Below are 19,735 nucleotides of genomic sequence, written 5' to 3'. Positions count from 1 at the left end.
TGTAATGATGGTTGCAACTGGAACAAATACAAGAAACAGCATTTATTTTTCACATGTATTCCTTGTGGAAAATCTATGCTAACGGAAATAACCAAGCACTGTTGCTATGGATGATCTGTAAAAGTATGTAGCTTTACAGAGAAATTTCTTTCTTTTTTTTTTCTATTATTATTTTTTATTTTAGCGTATTATGGGGGTATAAGTATTAAGGTTACATATATTGCCCATGCTTCCACTGCCCCAAAGCCACAAGAATACTACACAATGTTGATGATGTCGGTATTAACCAGAAGTCCTTCAAAACATTGTCACTTGAGCTCAATCATTGGAACTTGCAATATTTGGGTAGGCAAAGGTGTGCCATTTCTGTACACCAGAAAACTAAATCTGAAAGACAGCATGCTTTACCTGAGTCTAAAAATCTAGGGAATGAAGTAATTACTGTTAGAACACGTGTCTTCTGACTCCTACTTCACTGCTCAATACTTCAAGCAATTTCAAATAGATCACATTTTGTCAATATTAGGGAAACCTACTGCATTAGAACAGTTGAACTGTCCATCAGTAACATCCCCCTCACTGGGAAATTAACATTTAAAATACTTCCAGGTACTGGAATTTTCCCAAGAGAAGTATAAGAGCAATATTCTTCGTAGTCTAATAAACTACACAAGTGTATGTACAATTATGCATCTATATAATTTATGTTTAAAACTGATTTATTTGTAAGGGAAATAAAATTAATCACTACTGGATTATAAAAGCATTTCATAGTCATTAACTTACATCTTTCATTATGCACTATAAGGAATAGCAATTTACTAACACAAAATAAAAAGATTAATTTAGAATATCTTAGGTGTGGTTTCAACTTTTTGAAAAATAGTTTTGTTTTTAAAACATCTTCTAGATTTCCTTTTCATTGTTGTTGTAAGTATCTAAAAGGAAGCTATTATGATTTTCAGAGCAATGAAAGAAATATGTCACAGGAAAAAGAGCATTTTCATTCAATTTTTTAGGTTACTGGTCATATTTCAATCCACTGGAAAATGTAATTGCAAATCTGGTTAGCATTATGAAAATATCAGGCTTACCAGTATTACAACTTCTGATGAAAGCATGAATTCTGTTAAGAATGTGAAGATTATGTAGCAGAATAATTATCTATTTTTTGTATAGCTAAGCCTTATAATAGTGAATGCTGAGAAAGGATTCTATAAAGAATTATTTCTTTGGTTCATAAGAGTAGTTTGTTCATACTACTTTCAGCTAAGCCTATATGTTGAACACGTCTATAAAATAATGCTTCCCTATTTCCTATCTGTACCTCAGTGTGGTTCGTACGAAAATGAAGTGTGCCATTTCTACTACTCAAAGAGAAGACACAAAAATAAAGCTGAGCTCTTCCTAACTCTTTACAGCTCTCTTGTTCTGCATTGAGCAGCCACTGCTCTCCAGGTTCCAGGACCTTTTTTCCAAAATACCCATAACCTCCACTAAAAAGACCACAGAAAATGGCATGCTGTTAAAATGAAAAAGAGCACCAAAAAAGATGCAAGCTTTTGCAGGAAGACTACACCTCACAAAATATGGCACATAGGCTGAGGGCACCTTTTACTTCTCACCACAGGAACAACGTTGGCACTAATCTTCAGCTTGTTATGCAAATAGACAATGGGCTTCCTTAGTTTGTACTCTATGACAATTTGTAAGTCCTCCGAAATTTTATGTAATGTGATTTTTCCTGTAGTTTATAAAATATGCAACCTTTAATTTTATATAACAATGTATACTTTTTCAAAGTGCTTTTAAACATTTCATCTGATTTTGACAGCCTTATGGATCATGTCACATAACTAAGTATTGGTGCCCACTTGAAAGAATTAGAAACAGAGCCACTTTCTTAGGTAATATACAGTGAAATGTTAATATTTAGCAGTATAAGATCATGATGTGTATAGTTTATGCTGAATAGTTCAAGGGGGTGAATATATATATATATATATATATATATATATATATATATATATATATTCTCTGTGTGTGAAACTGATAAAGCAAACAATTGGGAGCAAATTGTTAATGATAAATGGATCTGGGCAATGGGTAGGCAAGTGTTCTTTCTACAATTCTTACAACTTTTCCATAAGTCTGAAATCATTTTCAAGTAAAATTTTTTAAAAAAAACAGACACAGACACAAGGGAGTTAAATAATTTGAATACACAAACAGGTTATAGGCAAAGCGAAGAACTAGAATCCAGGTCTTCTATTTCTTCAAACTTCCTCTAAACCTGTCATCTATTTCTGTAAATCAAAAGTAATTTTCCACTTAAGTTATAATCAGCCCTCTGTATCTGCAGTTCCACATCTATGGATTCAACCAACCCCAAACTGAAAATATGTGGGATAAAATAACAACAAATAACGATATAAGAATAAAAATAATACAAATTTTAAAAGTACAGTATAATAACCATTTATATAATACTTACATTGTATTAAGTATTTGTAACCTGGATATAATTTAAAGTATACAGGAGGATGTGCATAGGTTATATACAAATACTATGCCATGTTATATAAGGGACTTGAACATCTGCTGATTTTGGTATCTAGGGGAAGAGAGGAGGGGTGTCCTGGAAACAGAGGCAGACCATATTTATAAATCACAATCACACCTTTTGCCAATCAGTCATCAATAACCAGTACCATAGCTCAGGGAAAACTCATGACTTAAAAATAACCTCTACTTATACATAATATTACCCATTACAAATCATTTTTGCCAAGCTTATTTTATTTGATCTTCAAATTATGTTAGGTGAAGTAGATAGGACAGGCACTATTGGACACCTGAGTAAGAAACAGACTGTGAAGGTCACTTGTACAATTAATGTTACCTAATAAATGGTAGAGTCTAGACAGATACCCACATCCTAACTTCCAGAATGAGTACTCTTTCCAATATATCCTCTTGGCATTCTGATGCCTTTTCACACTTCTAATGACCCTATCTAAAACTTCGAAGGCTCACGTATTTGGTGATAGAAAAATAACATTTTATAAGTACAAAACAAAATGAGAAAGATATGTATGTTTTACTTAGTATTATATACAATAATAACAGCTAAGATTTATTAAATATCTACTTACCATGTGCAAGTGCTGTACATACATTATCAAATTTAATTTTTTCAACATCTCTATGACATAGAATTCTCCTGGTCCCAATCTTACAAACAAGGAAAACAGGCTCTGAGAGCTTGGCTAACTTAATCAATGTTACAGACCTGTAGGGGCCAAGGTGGGACTTGGACCCGGGGAAGTCTGACTCCAGACCCCCCTACCATGAACTACATAGTCTTTATTCTGCATTTTCCCTTTTTTCCTTTAAGCTCAGTTGATATTTTAACCAATTTCTTTTCCTTATATTCAATATAACCTTTAAATTCTGCAATTAAGAGAATTCTTTCTTTCAAGGAACAGAGTTTATATGGAAAAGCATAAGTATGACAAAGTAGGTAGCCCATCTTATTTGCATCCTCTTAAAAGCAGGTACCACATCAACAGCAGCCCCTGACACACATTAAACATTCGATAAATGTTTGTTAAATGAATGAACGATATTCGGAATTCTCTATTAAAAAGCTTTTAAGACATCATGATCTAAATACTTAAACACAAGACCTAAAAACTAAGTTGGCTCAATTCACCAAACCTCAGCTTTATAGCAAAGCACACAGTTTCAGAGCCAGAAAAATAAAAAAATAAAAGCAGGAAACAAATTTAACTCTTAAGTGATATTTTAAAACGCTGCCCTTGGAAAGTTGAACTGCTCTATCGATAATTTGAGATTCGGCCTTTGACTATCTGGATAACCTCTTTTAGACTACAATGCCTCGTCTATATGACACAGTATGGCGCCCAGGCTCACCACTGGTTGGATTTCATGATTCTCCCCTTTGCTATATAACCAGTCAGGATAAAAAGAAGTGGAACACTCTGGCAAAGACCATGGTCCCAGGACAGAAGTAGAACCACTTCCAGGATACAGGATACACAGTCAGCTTTCTTTTTTCTCTTCTTTTTCTTTTTCTTTGAGACAAGGGAGCCAGGGTAGAATGCAGGTATCTCTTTATGTTGCACAGGCTGGTCTTGAACTTCTAGAGTCAAGTGATCCTCCTTCCTCAGCCTCTGGAGTAGCTGGGACTACACGTGCAAGCCGCAGTGCCTGGCTACAGCCGGCTTCCTAAGGCATCCCTCACAGTTGCTCACTCAGCAATGATTCAGGAAGGGACCAGTTAGAGGGAAGATGGGATCACAAGAGAAGTGGTGGGATATACCTTTCCACTCCCTGCTTCCCCTATGCATGCTTCCAATCCTCCATTTTGTGGTTCCTTCCCACTCCAAAGTATGCTATTATATTTATTTGTATACATTTCCCCCAAAATAAGAATGATTAGGCAAGCTAAGAGAACCACCTTCACCTGCCTCCCTTCCTTCTTTATTAATACCACCTTTGTTCTACTGTGTGCATTCCAGCACAGCACACAGACACCGTGAGTGCACAGCTTAACTTTACTGCAATGTCAGGGAATTTCAGGGTAAAAACTGCCTTCACCGAAGTGAATCACACATGGGGCTCAGGTTACTCAGCCTGGCATGGTTTTAAAGCCTTAAAGCAATACCTTGCAAGTGCTCCCCGTTATCACTCCCTTGATTGTCCACCACCCTGGCCTCAGGCTCTAGCCTAGCCCTAGCCTCAGCTTCTTCTTACTAATGCACCTGTCAGCCCCAGACATGGGTCCCTTGCAGATTCAGGCTTTTTTCCATCCAGGTCTCAGCACTTCCTTATCAGCATCTCTCAGAGACTGCAGCCTCTGCAGCAGGCATGCATCCAAGGTCCTTTCCTGTCCCCAGCACCTGCCCTCTTCATCCTCTCTGCCCAGTCCCTGCTCCTGCACTTTCCCCTCTCCTGCTCTCTGGCGTGTATGGTTTTGCATTTGCAAGTTATGCCTCTGTCTGCTTACACAAAGACCTGGTGACAAACTGGATTTGGCACATACGGAATTTCTTAAACAAGAATTTTTTTCTGTGTTTCTCTAATTCACTGTTTTCTAGCAAAAACTTTCTAAAGATTTCTAACACCAACCCCAACACTTTGAGTTTACCCAATCTCCTAAAAGACTTTCGATCCCCTGGACTGAAATCACAACAATTTTCAGGTTATCATTAATGATCACCAATCATCATATTTTTTAAGAAATCCCTACTGTTTTGCCTTTATGTGCCTTTAATATTTGTGTTTAAGCACAGAAACCGAGGCAACTGTCAGAGTCATCCCTCAGCTAATGCTCTCTGAAAAAAGAATGTGTTTTTTGCTCACTCAAGGCAAATAATACTGAGCTATTTCTTAAGGACATTCATGCCCGAAAAGAGACTCTCAGAAAAGGAAGGAAAATTAGCTGGGCGTGGGCTGAGGCGGGAGGATTGCTTGAGCCCAAGAACTCAAGGTTACAGTGAGCTATGATCAGGCCACTGCACTCCACTGGGTGACAGAGTAAGACCCTGTCTCTAAAAAAGAAGGAAGAAACTGATATTACTGAGTCCCTACACATGCTGGACACTGCTATTCACCTTCAAGCCTTATGACACCTATGCTATTTCTAAGTAAAAGAATTGTAAAGGAATTAGGCTAAAAAGAAAAATAAATAAATAAAAAGACACACCTGTAGAGCTAGGATTTGGACCCAAGTCAGTTTGTCTCCAAAAATCCATGCATTCTCTCAAAAGAAAGTTCTACATAAATGCTAAACAGTAAAACCTAGTCATTAATTACATGGAGGCAGTTTACATTTTCCTGCAATTTACACCTTTTTTTTCCCAGACTAATTAAATTTCCTACACCGGTAAAGTGCTTCTTCCCACAATTTACTAGGGTTTTTGGTGAAGAGCTAAAAGCAGGTTTGCTGTGAAGCTGGCGAGGAAGAGAAGACTGAGATTCCAATAAAAACTTGTTAACTGGCCTGCAACACCGTGCCTATTAAGAGTAGAACAGCTCTCCTACGGGATACACAGACGCACTGCTTGTTAAGTACTGGCCCAAGTGCTCGCATCTCTCACACTTGTCACCCGGGCTCAAGCCCAAACCAGCCCTGAAAAGGTTGGAACAACCCCCCATGGAAAACACTATTGGTTATTTAGAATCTAGGGCGTCACTACGAACATGCTGCTCAGCATTTTCCTAAGGTATTACAGCTATTCTGAATAAGCAAGACATGCACACTCTTAACGTGTCTTCCCGTGATTTACACATCCTTGCTTCTTAAATCATTCCCAGAAATTCTTAGGAAATGTGAAAGGAATTTATCAAATAAATGTGTTATCTTTTCCTCCAACAGAATGTCAGAGCACTTCTTGAATGAGCCTTTCCAGATCCTTCTTCAGTTCAGACTGATTTTAACAAACTTGAATCTACATGCCATAATTAGGAAGCGACAGAGGCCAATTTATTCAGTTAATTTGCATCAGTCGAAATAATTTTTCCTGACAGATTACTTCCGTTCTAAGTACCAAGTACTTTTTAATCCTAGCCAGGTTATTGCTCAGGATAAATGATTTCACATTTCTCATAAAGATGCCTGTCATTAAGAATATTAACACAAATTCCTTCCCCTTGAATAGAAAAGAGCTGTCATTTTAGCAATGTTGCTGCGTCAGCCTTTCTATTGTCAAACACAACAAATGATGAGAAAATCAATTTACTCTTTAGAATTACTCAAGTGAGGAATCCTTTGAAGTGGGGGTGCAGAGTTTTGCCTGGATTCTATAATCACGTAAAAGTGAGTACTGTATGTATGTTGGTAAAATGTTGTGAAATTTAATGAGGACTATTTGTTGCCATGAGACCTTCCAGACAGAATCTATCTCTGAAAAACAATTCTCTACTCCTAAAATGGGGTTTGATGAGCAACAGATGTGGTTTAAACGAACCCTTGTTCGAATGAACCAAGAATATATTTTGATCTGCATGAGGCACAACCAGAAGAGAGGGGAAGTGACTACAGCACAACTTTGGTGTTGAGGTTGGTTGGAGGGTTTGAATATATTTATTTACTTCATAAAGTTTCTCTCATGAAGCAGAATGCAAATGAGCTTTTAATTAATACTTTCTAATGGTTAGAGGATGTTATACACCCTGATTATAAAACAATTTACATTTTTACTTTGTAGTCTAAGAACGTGTGCAGAAAAGCATTTCAATGAATAGCCATAAGCTTTAGAGTGATCTATGTCCTGGCAATGATTTGCAAGTTCCACAAGTCAGTTTCTCCACCCAGAAAGGGAAGATTAGATCGTTGTTCAAGAATGACAACTATTTAATATTTGGAAATGACTACATAATGAAGTGCCTGGATTCTATAGAAATGCCGAGGAGAAAAGAAGATTAATTTCAAACCAGAGTCTAGTACAAACATGACCTTCCTATTGTAAATCTCATGAATAGGAAAAGAAATTACATCTAAAGCTTTGTTTCTAAGGCTGAGACTCTGGAAATATATTAATTTTAGAATGTTTCAGATGGGGGAAAAAAAAGATCTGTTTATTATAATCTCTTGCCTGTGGAGATGAGAAAAAATTTCTTTCTGCTACATTTTACCAAAAGAATGCAGTCAGTAAAGATTTAAATGACAGGAATATCCCTTTGCCTTTAGGCAGGGCTGTAGTTAAGCCATCTCAGGAAAAAGAACAGTGCTCCCAAAAATCTCCAGGTGAGAATGAAAAAAATTAAAAAGAGCAGATGGAAAAGCTAAGGGGGCCCTGAAATTCATACAGTTCAGTTCCAGCTGTCATAATTTCACTTAAAAATTCATTCCTATTTGCAAATAGCCTGACAGCAAAAACTCCAAAGGATAGGATATTTGCCACTAGTTCTCCGTGAAAATTCCATTCTGTATTAGTAGTAATGTCTGGTCATCGTTTTGTTTGCCTTCTCTTCACCCGGTTGGCGAAGGGGAGACTTCTGTCCTAGGGTCCTGGGGATGGCCATACATATGGCCCCTGACACTGGACACACGAGATCCACAGCAGTTTATGAGTCACAAACACCTACGGGCCAGGGAAGGGTGACGCCAACACGCCATGCAGGGCCACACAGGGAAGCCCTCGGGAACAGAGCGAACCAGCAGGGGCAGTGAGAGATAGTAGTAACAAGAGGATGAGGGGCCCTCAGGCTCCCAAGGGGAGGATGGAATTGGCTTGTTGGAGTCATTGTACGGGCTGACAAGGAAGTGAAACCTGTGGGGTTGAGAACCTGGAGAAGTGTGGAGGCTGATGGAGGATGGAGCCAGCTGGGGGACAGACCAAGTGAAAGCAGGGGAACCCACAGGCCCCTGCAAAGATACCAAGGTACCACATGACATTTTAGGCCTTATAAGCCAGTCCATACAAACTATGCCGACTTCAGAGACACATGTTCACTTGGCCATACCCCATCTCTATAATGTCTTTCCCACACCTATTTTGTATCATGTGAAAAGAGCCACTTTTAGCTAGATTGACTAAATTTGTAAACAGGGCAGTTTTAGCAGTTTTTCTAGCAAGAGTACTCTCAAGCCAAGACTCTATAATTAGCCAAATGACTCATGCAGAAGTATCCTTCACTACTGCTTTGATTTGAATGAAAAAAGGAGAGCCCTAAATCATCCAGACAAATTACATATTTAACCCTTTATTTAATTTTAATTTGTCACAAGGTAAATGTTGACAAACTTTAGTCTTCTAGCCAAAGGGCTGAAAAACAGTCTAGCTTGCCAACGTGACAGTATTCCCATCTTTCCATTTTTCCAGAATACTGTCAGGACACACAATCAGGACACAGAGTTCAGCCTTACACAGTCTCTCTCTCTCTCTCTCTCTCTCTCTCTCTCTCTTTCTCTGTCTCTCTCTCTCTCCCACATACACATATACTTTCACTGTAATTTAACAAGTGAGGAGACAAAGGGTAGGGGAAGCCAGGAGTTTTAGGCAGAGCCTGTATATCTGAAGTTTGTGGTGGGCCTGTCACTCTTAGTTATAACATCTTGGGCAAGACATTATAATCTCTCCAGACCCCAAGTTCCATACCTTTTTAATGAGGAGGTTAAATGAGATCAAGAGCTTTAAAATATTTTTTAGTAGAAAAACCCTCGTCTCAAACAAAATCTTAAGTCACTCTATAGAACAGACGAAAATGATGTTTCTTTGCTTGAATCCAATGAGTGGAGCCCAAACCCAACTGACCTGGCCCATTTCTACACACTGCCAACGTTCCTGAAGTACCTCCTTAAACACCTAGAGCCCCTAGGAACCCAGATTGAAAACCAGCATATGAGACAATATCCAAAGTTCCTTAAAGCTTCCAGCAGAATGGGAAAACCATAGGCCATCGAGTCAGACAGATTTAAGTTCAAATCCTAGTTCTGTCACTTCCTAAGCTGTATGACCACACTCAGTTGTCCCATCTGTAAAGTGAAGATAAAAACACTTCTATTTTGGGATGATTGCTAGGTTAAGAATGCATGGGAAGTATCCAGCCCTGTGTCCGAAACGTAATAGGTTTCCTAAATAGTAGCTATAATAAAGACTACGGACCCGACCTAAGCAGAATGAAATGAGGGAAACTCCTACACTTAAATTACTAAATTGCAATGAGATCTTTGTCATTCCCGAAGCCAAATCCCCAAGAACTTGAAGCTAAAATTCTTTAGAACCTGAATCGGTTTTAATTGTTCCGAATTAGTGGAGGCGGGAAAATTCTTCTAATTCACTGAACATTCTGTACGAATTGAGAGCATGTACTGTGTGGACACACCCCACGTCTCTTAAATGACACCACAGTTGATCCAGCTACCACAGATGGAATTTAAAGCACGTCGCTTTTACCAAGGGATAACAGGAGAAATGTCATTAAGAACACTTTAATACAAAGCCACAAGAAATTCAGTACCTGACAGCTTTTGTTCTATATTTCACCCCATATCATAAAACAACTCACCAGAGAGCTGCTGTTCATTTGTTGAGCTGCTGTTGTGATAGCCTGCATTCTTTCAACAGTCGAAAAGTTCCCCCATAAAATGCATCCCAGAAGTCTGTGACTTCGGAAAAATCTCACCTTTGGGGAATTTTCCTGGGATCCTGTAAAAAAGAAGCTCCACTTTATAGGTCCTCTAATGTGTACTAGCAGAAGCTCAACAGATGCCAACAGTCCTGTTTCCCTCACAAACTTATGTCCTAAAGCAAGCAGACTGGAGTGAAATTGTGATGTTCCCCTCCATGTTTTATAAAAGCTTTCTTTTTCTTTAACTCTTTAACTTATGAAAATTTCCAAACATTCACAGAAGTAAGGGATACCACACACCCTCAAGAACCTACTGCCCACTTCCAACAACCACTCCTCTAAGCCTGGGTAGGTGATGGAGAGGCAGGTAAGATGGGACCAGCTGTCACTTCCACTCAATAAACACTCACCAAGCACCTGTTTTATCCAGAGCCCGTCCTAGGCCACCAGGGAGAACAACACAAGGTCCCAAACCTATGAAAACAGACAACCCATCAGTGATTACAACAGAGCAGCAGAGTCCACAGGGAGAAAAGAGAGGAAACTGGGGGAAACTTCTGTGGGGGACGTGAGATTTGAAGTGAGCCTTGAAGGAAATGAGAGTGAGGACATTCCCCACTGAGGAAGGGGCATGAGAGTGAGGCTAGGAAAGGGAGAACTGGAAGGCCATCTTTAGAGGGTGATTCATATTCTAATGCGCTGGGGAGTTAGGTGAGGCGGGAATGCCGGATGGGAAGTGGGAAATTAGTGTGGAGACAAAAATTGTGGGCTTTGAATGCCAGGATGAGGGATTTCTTTACGTGTTGGAAAGCAGTGCCAGGGGCAGGGCAGGAAAATAATAATTTAAAGAAAATATGAGTGGCAAGTTTGGGGGAGGTAGAGGGAAGCGTGGTGCTCAGAATAAATCAGGACTCTCTCTCGGCTGACCCAGGCACTGTTGTAAAAGGAGCCCTCTGGCTTCGGTGCATTTCTCCACCAGAGAAAAGAGTAGAGACCCAAACAGAGGATTTAAGTAAGAGTGCTGGGCAGGGGACAGGGGACTGCTTGCAAACCATCACTAGCAAAACAAGGAGTAAGGACAAGCAGCAGCAGCAGCAGCACCTGGTCCGAGCCTGAGAAACGTCAGTGTTTACTAAGCACTTGGTGTCTGGAACGCCGGGCTGTCCACATACCACGTCTCCCCGGTCCGCTCGGTCCGCCACAGGCGGCCACTGTGCCGGGGGCGCCGGAACCGCGCGCCCCTCCCTGCCGGGCCAGCTGCAGCGCGCGGTTTGTTTGCCGAGGTTTGCATGCACAGATTGAGTTGCTGCCTTCTTTTTTTTTTTTTTCTGCTCTCTCCAGTCTGTGCAGCAGTGTCCCGAAATTCACCCCCAGTGTAACTTCTGCCTCTGCTCGTCCCCTTCTTGGAACTGCCTTTTGTTTGTCTGGCAGCGCCGGTTCTATGGGGGTGTGTGATGATAGTCGTGCGCGGGCTTATATAAGCGCCCCGGCCCGCGAGCGCTCCGCAGACAGCCCTGGGGAGCGCCGGCCGGCCGGGAGCGCGGGCCGCGGGGTCGCAGGCCGGGCAGATAAGGAACATGCCTCTGGCCCTCGGGAGGAGGAAGGAAGTCCCGCTGCCACCCAATCTCCGCTCCTCTGCCTCCTCCCCGTCCCCACCGCTTTCTCTCTAGAGAAGACTTGGAAGGCGCCTCTTGTAAGTACACGATGATGCCCCGCTTTTGCTTTGAACCAGGAGACAAACTTTCCTTCCTGCCCTTGTGCATTTCTTACTACGGGTGCATGAGCGTCCTTTTCCCCACTCGGACGCTGGGGTGTTGGAAGGTGTGTCTCCGGCTGGTGTCCTCCACCCAGTTTGATCCCCCCTAACCTTAACACAGGAGGGGAAAGAGGCTTGTGTTGACAATTAACTCACTTAACAAAATAGCACCCAGGCGAGGGGCTGCAGCTGGCCACTTGTGCGGCGTCCTGGTCACCCCTGGTTGTACACGCACGCACACACACACACACACACACACACACACGCACAGGCACCAACAAACGCCCCTCCTCCACCTAGACGGCAGCCCTGGCAGCTGGCATTCACCTGGCTTGTTAGGCAAGGGCAAACGATGCAACCCCGGTCCCCAGTCTCTCAGCGTTGGGTGCTCGCAATTTCAGTCAGATGTAATTGGTGAAAGTTTCTTTTCACACTAGGAAATAAATCCCATCTTTCAGTGTCGGCTGGAAACTCGCGCTGGCTTGTATAAACGGTGCAAAACACTGTAACTACAGTGGACATGCGAATTTTTTATTAAATTTTTCGCTGCATAGCTGAAGGGTCTACTGTTAAAGGAACACGGACACTTAACTTTTTAAGCACAAGCAAAACCCCAAAAGCCCTGTGATTAAGCTATGTTTCTGGAAAGAATGCGGAATTAACAAGAGTATTATTCTCAGGAATGATGCTCATTGCTTTGAGAAATTGCCTTTCAACAAAAGGTGAATTTCAAACTCTAGAATAGCACTAAGAAAAACACAACTTCTGAACACTCAGAAACTATGATTTGCTAATTAAGCAAGCCAAGAAAATAAAGTTCTATTTTAGATCATTATACAATTTGCATTTATAAAACTACAATAATAACTTGGTATACTATGAGATATAGAAAGTTATTGTCTTAATAATGTTTCAGGTAAGAAAATTAAGAAACATAAATTGGTAATAATATAGACAAGCAAGGTCTCTTACTTTTAATGCCATAGTGCTGTGATTAACCCATTGAGTTTGTCTTTATCTTTAGGTGAACAGAAGTGAAAACCATATATAATATGTATGTGTATGTTAGTATGTATATTTAATTCTCTTGAACTCTTAGATTAGTTGCATCTGTTTAGTGCTCAGTATTTTATATGATATTATAATATCCATAATGGATCAAGTAGGGAAATTTCATATTAAATTTCAGATTGCAACAGAGCTGTTTATTTTTTATATATTCAATAGACATGGGAAACATAAAATTATGTCTATTTTTAAGATTCTTTTTAAATGACATTTTCACTTAAAATTCTCTGTGGCTCTCAAGAAATTCTAAGGCCTAAGGGGCATAATAAGGATGAACATGAGACTGGATTCCAGTTGCTTTTACTCCTAAATTTAAAAGTGACTTTTCAACACTAAATGCTATACTCTAGCTAATTTGATTATAAAGATCAGCCACGTAATTTCAACATTAAGTCTCAAAGCCTACTCAATCATAGGAGAAAGAGCTCAAACTTTGAGATCTGGATTTGAGGCTTGGTTTGGCTTATTACCTGGCTATAGGACCAGCCATAAGATCATTAAGATTTTCAGCTTCAGGTTTCCCATCTGTGAAATAACACCAGTGCTACTTACCCAAAGGAGATGATTGTTGAAAGGACTAAAAGCAAATAATATGTGTAAGATACTTAGCGCACAGAGTGTGAAAATAGTGATGTTTCAGTTCATTTTAGAGCTTTTCATTTACTCTATTTTTTCATCATTTGTGCAGTTCCTTCATTTATTGAGCATCTGCTATGTATAGCATGCTGTATTAAACTCTAGTGATACAAAGTTGAATAAAATTACTATCTTGCCCTGGAAGACTTCCTGGTCAGAGAAGAAAGACCAAAACAACAGATCATTTTCATAACAGTATAATACCTACAAAAATAGAAGTGTGTTCAAGATTAAGAGGCAGCGCTGAAGCCAGAGTGGTTATCTCTGCCTAGTGAAAGTCAAAGGAACTTTTCACAACGGTGGTATTGGTTGTCTGAGTTTTAAAGGATAAGCAGGAATTGTGGAAGAACATTGTAGAATTGCAGAAAACTAGAGAGCAGGAGATATAAAAAAGCCTGGAACAGGAGCTAGGTCAAATGGTGCTAGAATGTTGAATCTGGGAGCTGGAGGTCCAGCCAGGGGCTCATCCATCAGCATCATGGTGCTCCGTGCTGAGATGTTTGCACCTAGTCACTCTAGTGAAACAAACTCATCCGTGGACCAGCCTCTGATCCGCAGTTTGTTGTACTGGTTCACACTGAGATAAGAAGTTTGGTCCCAAATGCAAAGCCACTCCACTGATAAGACATTGTTGGGTTCAGTGGTCTACTTTGGTTATTTGTTAGTTTGTAGCAAACCCATCACTAGGATGGATGTGTTCGAGCCCAGGCTCCTTGCCTCATCCAGGCTCAGCACTTTCAGGATTACTCCAGTCAACCTGGAGACTCAGGAGGTCTTTGTGTGAGGCTGACAAGGCAGGGAGTAGGTATGTGATTTAAGTTTTAGAAAGATCTTATATATAGGGAGACACAGATTCCAGAGATATTAATATTTACAAGGTAGAACATTCTTGAGTTGGGACTGCATGAAGGGAATGAAAGAAAAAGAAAATTCTAGAAGTCCATGATATTAGTCTTGGGCACCTCCTGCTGTGCGGGGGCAGGGGCGAGGATTGGCTTTCCTAAACTGGGGGAGCAGAGCTCTGTGGCCTGGTGCCTAACAGACCGCAGGGCTAGTAGAATAATTATTCATAAAAAGCACATATTCATAAAGAATACTTACTCATCAAAAACAAGCCCCTTCCTTAGCAGGGATTCTTTTTACTTCTCTTGAACTAGGGACCCACTCAGAGGCTAAATGAAAGGAGGTAATTTCTTGCTTGGTCAGTATTTAGTCTATAACCATTTTGTCTTTCTTCAGTGTGACTGGTAAGTTCTTCCCACACTCTTGAATAACTGGAAAGGAGTGGTGCGTAACACTTGTGAATTTTTAAAAGATGACAACTGGAAGAATTTTACCATTTTGAATGAATGGAAACCAATCTGATTAGCAGACAGGAAGCTGTGACTTTTTAAATCTTGAGGTCTGATTACTTGATAACCTTAGTTTTCTTATACCCTCTCACCCTTTCTACACTCAGCACTTAATCTTCAGCGGGAAAGGTCTATCAGATTCTCCGGATTTCAGAGCTCTTCCCCTACCTGCACACTTCACAGAAAATGCCATTTATGACAAAAGGGGCTTAGCCCCAGACTTGCCGGCTAGTCTTGCAAAGTCATATAATATTTCTTCCCGGTAGGCGAACCGTATCAACACTTTTAAAAACAGATTTAAGAAGCTATTTCCACCTCTAAATATAGAATCTTATCACTTACTAGAAAGATAGTATTTGGTTAAAATCTGAATTTTCATCAGGCTTCTGATAGCTCACCTCAAAATTCACCAAACTTCAGAAATAATCTTTTTGACTTTTGAATGATGAAAAACATTTCTATTTTTGCTGAAAATGCTTTTGCCATAAAATAATGGTCTCAAAAAGGAACTGTTAACATGTCAGCTACGCAGAATAATCACCAAATATATACTTTAGAATAAGATGAGTTTGCATCATGGGAAAATTTATTATTTAAAGAAGGAGCAAGATATATTTGGGGGAATTCCCATTAGCGCCATTAAAAGTATGAAGACTATGCTCAGCTTCCATATATGGTGCTAGCCATTCCACATTTAGGTTACCCAAGCCATTTAAACTTGGCTTCGTAAGCAAGTGCTACAATCTTTCTAGATTTGCTGACATAATGATTTACTCCAGACTGAGTGCTGCCTGAGCCACTGTGCTTGCCTATGCAGTGTTTGAAGAGTGGACGGGTCACAGCTGTGCGGTCCCCTAGACACCTGAGTCCAGAGTACTGCTGGATTTTGCTTCATTTCTGTGCTCCACAGAAAACTGGAAGCTCCCCAACTCTCTCTTGGGTTTGGCTTCCTGTCCACATGTTTTCTGGTCTCATGTCATTGTGCATGAAGTAATAGTCCCACGTGCGTGCACCCTCCACAATGGCAAGATCTGTGTGGTTCAGTACAAGTTTTCTAATGAGCACATTTTGGACCTTACAACAACTCCTTGGGGAAAGCAGTTTGGAACCAGTTACTACTTTCCGACATGACGGTAGCAAAGGCAGAATGTACTTTAGCCACAAGACTGAAGACACTTTTAGGAGACAATTAAAGGACAACTGCATAAGAAAAATAAACATTTACCTTACACATCTGTCTAAATGTGTGCATGTGTACGGTATAGGAAAATGCTTCCAATTCATAGCTTAAAAATATCTGTTACTGTATCAGCATTTTACTATGAATGGTGCTAGTGTTTCCCACTAAGGACTGTTATTTTAATGAGATTTCTCTGCAGCAAAATCTGATGAGTTTATGAAGTTTAAGAGCCAGGAAATGCAGCTCAGTTTCTGAACAACTGAAAAGCCAAGACAGTTAAGTTCAATCATCTAGTTGCTTTGTAGCAGGGACTCATAAGTACTAAATGCAATGACACACTAGCACACAGAGAGAAGCCAAACCAAACTCTTTAAGTACAGCTGTTAAACTATCAAGCTTACCTTCCCACATACTATCAGCAGGTGAAATTCTGGCACACACCCCACTCTTATTTGTGGATGATAATGTCAAATTAAAAGCCATATGCACCAACACTTTATAGAATGTTAGAGCAAAAAGGGATTTTGGAGGCCTTCCAGCCTTACCTATCCTTTAATTTTAGGCACAGGAAAACCAAGACTCTCTCTCTCTCTTTCTCTCTCCACATACACACATATCCACATACACACACGTACATGCACACTCATATCTGAGTCTCGTGCTAAGTCATTGCTTACAGAAAATACCATAGCATAGGTCTGACTTAAGAAAAAGAAACGGGCAAAATGACCCACCACTAGGCCACTAGTCCCCTGGTCCATTCCAGCTTGTGTGACCCAGCTTCAGGGCTGTAGGCTGACAATTTGTTCTTGCCTGGGGAACCATTCAAGGTCTCAGATTAAATTTTTGTAACTGAAACTTGAGTAAACTCTAAAACAGACTAAGGATCAATAGGTGAGTCTGATCTAGTAACTACCGCTGTCTGGTGGCTCCTGGGGCCACACTGGGACTAGAGGAGAAGACGGAAACAAAGCCCAAGACAAAACCCTAACTCTGAGGAACCTTAAAACCTGAGCAGAGGCTGGACGTGGTGACTCACGCCTGTAATCCTGGCATTCTGGGAGGCCAAGGCAGGAGGATCGTTTGACCTCAGCAGTTTGAGACCAGCCTGAGCAAGAGCGAGACCTCCATCTCTACTAAAAATAGAAAGAAATTAATTGGCCAACTAAAAATATGTAGAAAAAATTAGCCGGGCATGGTGGCGCATGCCTCTAGTCCCAGCTACTTCGGAGGCTGAGGCAGGAGGATCCCTTGAGCCCAGGAGTCTGAGGTTGCTGTGAGCTAGGCTGATGCCAGGGCACTCTAGCCCGGGCAACAGAGTGAGACTCTGTCTCAAAACAAAACAAAAGAAACAAAAAAAAAACAAACCCTGAGCAGAGAGACAAGGCCTTGATCTGTGTAGGCCACCATGATAATAACAAAAACTGTATCATCGAGTGCTGCTTGTGCGGCACAGGCTTTGAGTGTTTTAGGCGTTCTTGGGAGAGGGATTAAATGAAAACTGAAGTTGTCAGAAAAAGAGATTTCAGCTCACCTCGGAGGGGCGCTTAGAATGTTAATATGTGGAGAAGAGAAAAGCAAACTTTTCCAGGCAAAGAACAGCAGGAATGGAAGTGTGGAGAGGACATGGTGTGGGTGGGACCGGAGCTGGGGTGACAGGTGCTGTCTGGCAGAGCTTCTTGACCAGAGCAGTAGGCTGTGGAACCCCAGTCCTGATTTATTGTTGTCTACTCAAATGTTACTGAAATAAGTACCAAAAAAACCTAGGTATAAGTTGCTTTAGGCTTATATCTCTAACTATACATTAACATAATTATATATAAATCATTAAAAATCCAAACTAATATAAACCTAATCCTAAATCCTTTCTAGTATAGACAAAACCATAAACCAATGAAATTCTATAATTAGTATTAATTCTGTTTATTAGATGACACTGTTTTGCTGAAACTAAAGAATAAAGTTGTGTAAAATGGCAACTTGAAGTACTATTTAAAAAAAAGAATAAAGTTGTTTTAATCAAGTATTCATTAATGACATTGGAAATAAAAAGAAATATTTTAGCACGAATTGCTAAATTTGCACATTTAGTACTATGCCTATTTATAATGAACTGTTACAATTTGGCACATAAAAAGAAGGGATTCAGGCAATACATCTGCTGGGACCAAGATTATAGAACTGAGAACTGTGATGACTCAGTCATCCTATCACCTTTAAAATGTTATAAAAATCTCCATTTATAAAATTTAAGAAAACTCTGGTCCTCATGTCATGAAAATGTGTTTTAATTGCAAATATGCAAGGAAAGTTGTGTTTTGATTACTAATTAAAAATAAGTTCAGCCCAAGTAATAATGATTGCCAGTGTTTATTGAACACTTATTTTGTGCCAGGCACTCGTCTGAGATTTTACATGGATGTTCTCATGTAATCCTCACATCACTCCTATGGGGCAGTTACCATTTTTAATCCCCATTTGTCAGAAGAGGATACTGAGGCGTAGAGAATTTAAGAAACGTGCTCAAGGCCAGATAGCCAGTGAATGCTGTTGCCTGAAATTCAGGCTTCTGATTCCAGAGTCTGCTGCCCAGTAGTGTGTTCAGAACAGTCTCAAAAAGGGTGCTGTGATTTTGACATGAGGCTACGCCAGCTTGACCACAGACAGATACTTTTGACCTCACATTCAAATGTAAATTTTCACGAGGAGCACACATAATTACAAGCATAAACATTTATATGTCTTCTCAGAATGTATTTAAAAAGTGGGCATCTGCATGATGCATATAATAATTTATGATATGACTCGAGACATGGGAACAGCATCTAGAAGTTCTGCTAGAACTCACCAGCTGCCTGGGTGCGAAGTACTGAAGGTGGTCAGAAGGCACATGGGCAGGTGTGCCACTTCACAGAGGTGGCAAAAAACTGGCAGTGGAGGGAGGAGTTTTGCTTTAATCCTGGTGGAAGGAGACACAGTAAGGGTGGCGTGGGCAGATGAACACTGCAGCCCCGGGCCAGCCCCAGGAAGGCCCTGCTGCAGCCACCACACAGTAGGAGTAGAACAAACCAAAAGACCCAGGACAGCCCACGTTTATCCTGGCTCACTAAGGCCAGTACGGAACAAGAAGAGATCCCAGGTCAATTGAGGGAAACAATCTGCACCCATTACCTCTGAGATTCCCCTCCATGTATACCAAAGTACAAATACAGTCACCAGTGGAAAGATGAGAAAGCTCCAAATGGAATGCTTTCTTCAATATTAATATTTACATGGGGAAGAGAAACAAGTTTTTAAACATAAAGGAAATTTTGAGTTGTTAAATAGGATGTGTTGTTTCCTTATCCTATCTGATATTATTTCCTCTTCTATCTTCCATGTCATATACACACTTAACACAGAATGTGTGTATGTTAAAATGAGTTATTCATGGCAGCAAGGTTGCTTCATCCAATACTCTTAGTGCATTCAAGTGGGTGTTTCCTCTTATTCAAAGTACCTAAATTTGTTTTAGTCACCTATAGTTTTCAACTGTCATAAATGCAGAATGTAAACAAACTTAAGCACCTGTAAATGCTTACTTTGCTACTCATCAAATAATAGCTCGCAACAACTTTCCAAGATGTTATGATTCAGCACATT

General features: G+C 40.3%; 1 protein-coding gene and 1 long non-coding RNA gene across 7 annotated transcripts in view; one reads left to right on the top strand and one right to left on the bottom strand.

Moving 5' to 3' along the window:
• The window catches only part of LOC105874698 (uncharacterized), an 85,268-nt gene extending 73,864 nt beyond the window's left edge, over window positions 1-11,404 (bottom strand). Inside the window, exons 1-3 of the long non-coding RNA XR_012920202.1 lie at window positions 11,274-11,404; window positions 10,512-10,575; window positions 10,039-10,178 (exon numbers count right to left, since the gene is read on the bottom strand). This is a non-coding gene — a long non-coding RNA (uncharacterized LOC105874698). The remainder of the gene's footprint in view (window positions 1-10,038; window positions 10,179-10,511; window positions 10,576-11,273) is intronic.
• Window positions 1-19,735, top strand: part of SULF1 (sulfatase 1) — a 173,456-nt gene that overhangs the window by 12,984 nt on the left and 140,737 nt on the right. For 2 of the 6 annotated variants that reach the window (XM_076005238.1, XM_076005236.1), the window contains exon 1: window positions 11,613-11,794. The exons of 3 other annotated variants lie outside the window; for them this stretch is intronic. The gene's annotated coding sequence lies outside the window, so the exon portion shown is untranslated. Of the gene's footprint in view, window positions 1-11,612; window positions 11,795-19,735 lie in introns of those variants that run through there. One more of the 6 variants, XM_076005239.1, reaches the window with a different exon arrangement.

Source organism: Microcebus murinus, chromosome 7 (genome assembly GCF_040939455.1).
Source record: "Microcebus murinus isolate Inina chromosome 7, M.murinus_Inina_mat1.0, whole genome shotgun sequence".
NCBI lineage: Eukaryota > Metazoa > Chordata > Mammalia > Primates > Cheirogaleidae > Microcebus > Microcebus murinus.
Note: the sequence above shows the minus strand (reverse complement) of the source record. Positions and strands in the feature narration are given on the sequence as shown.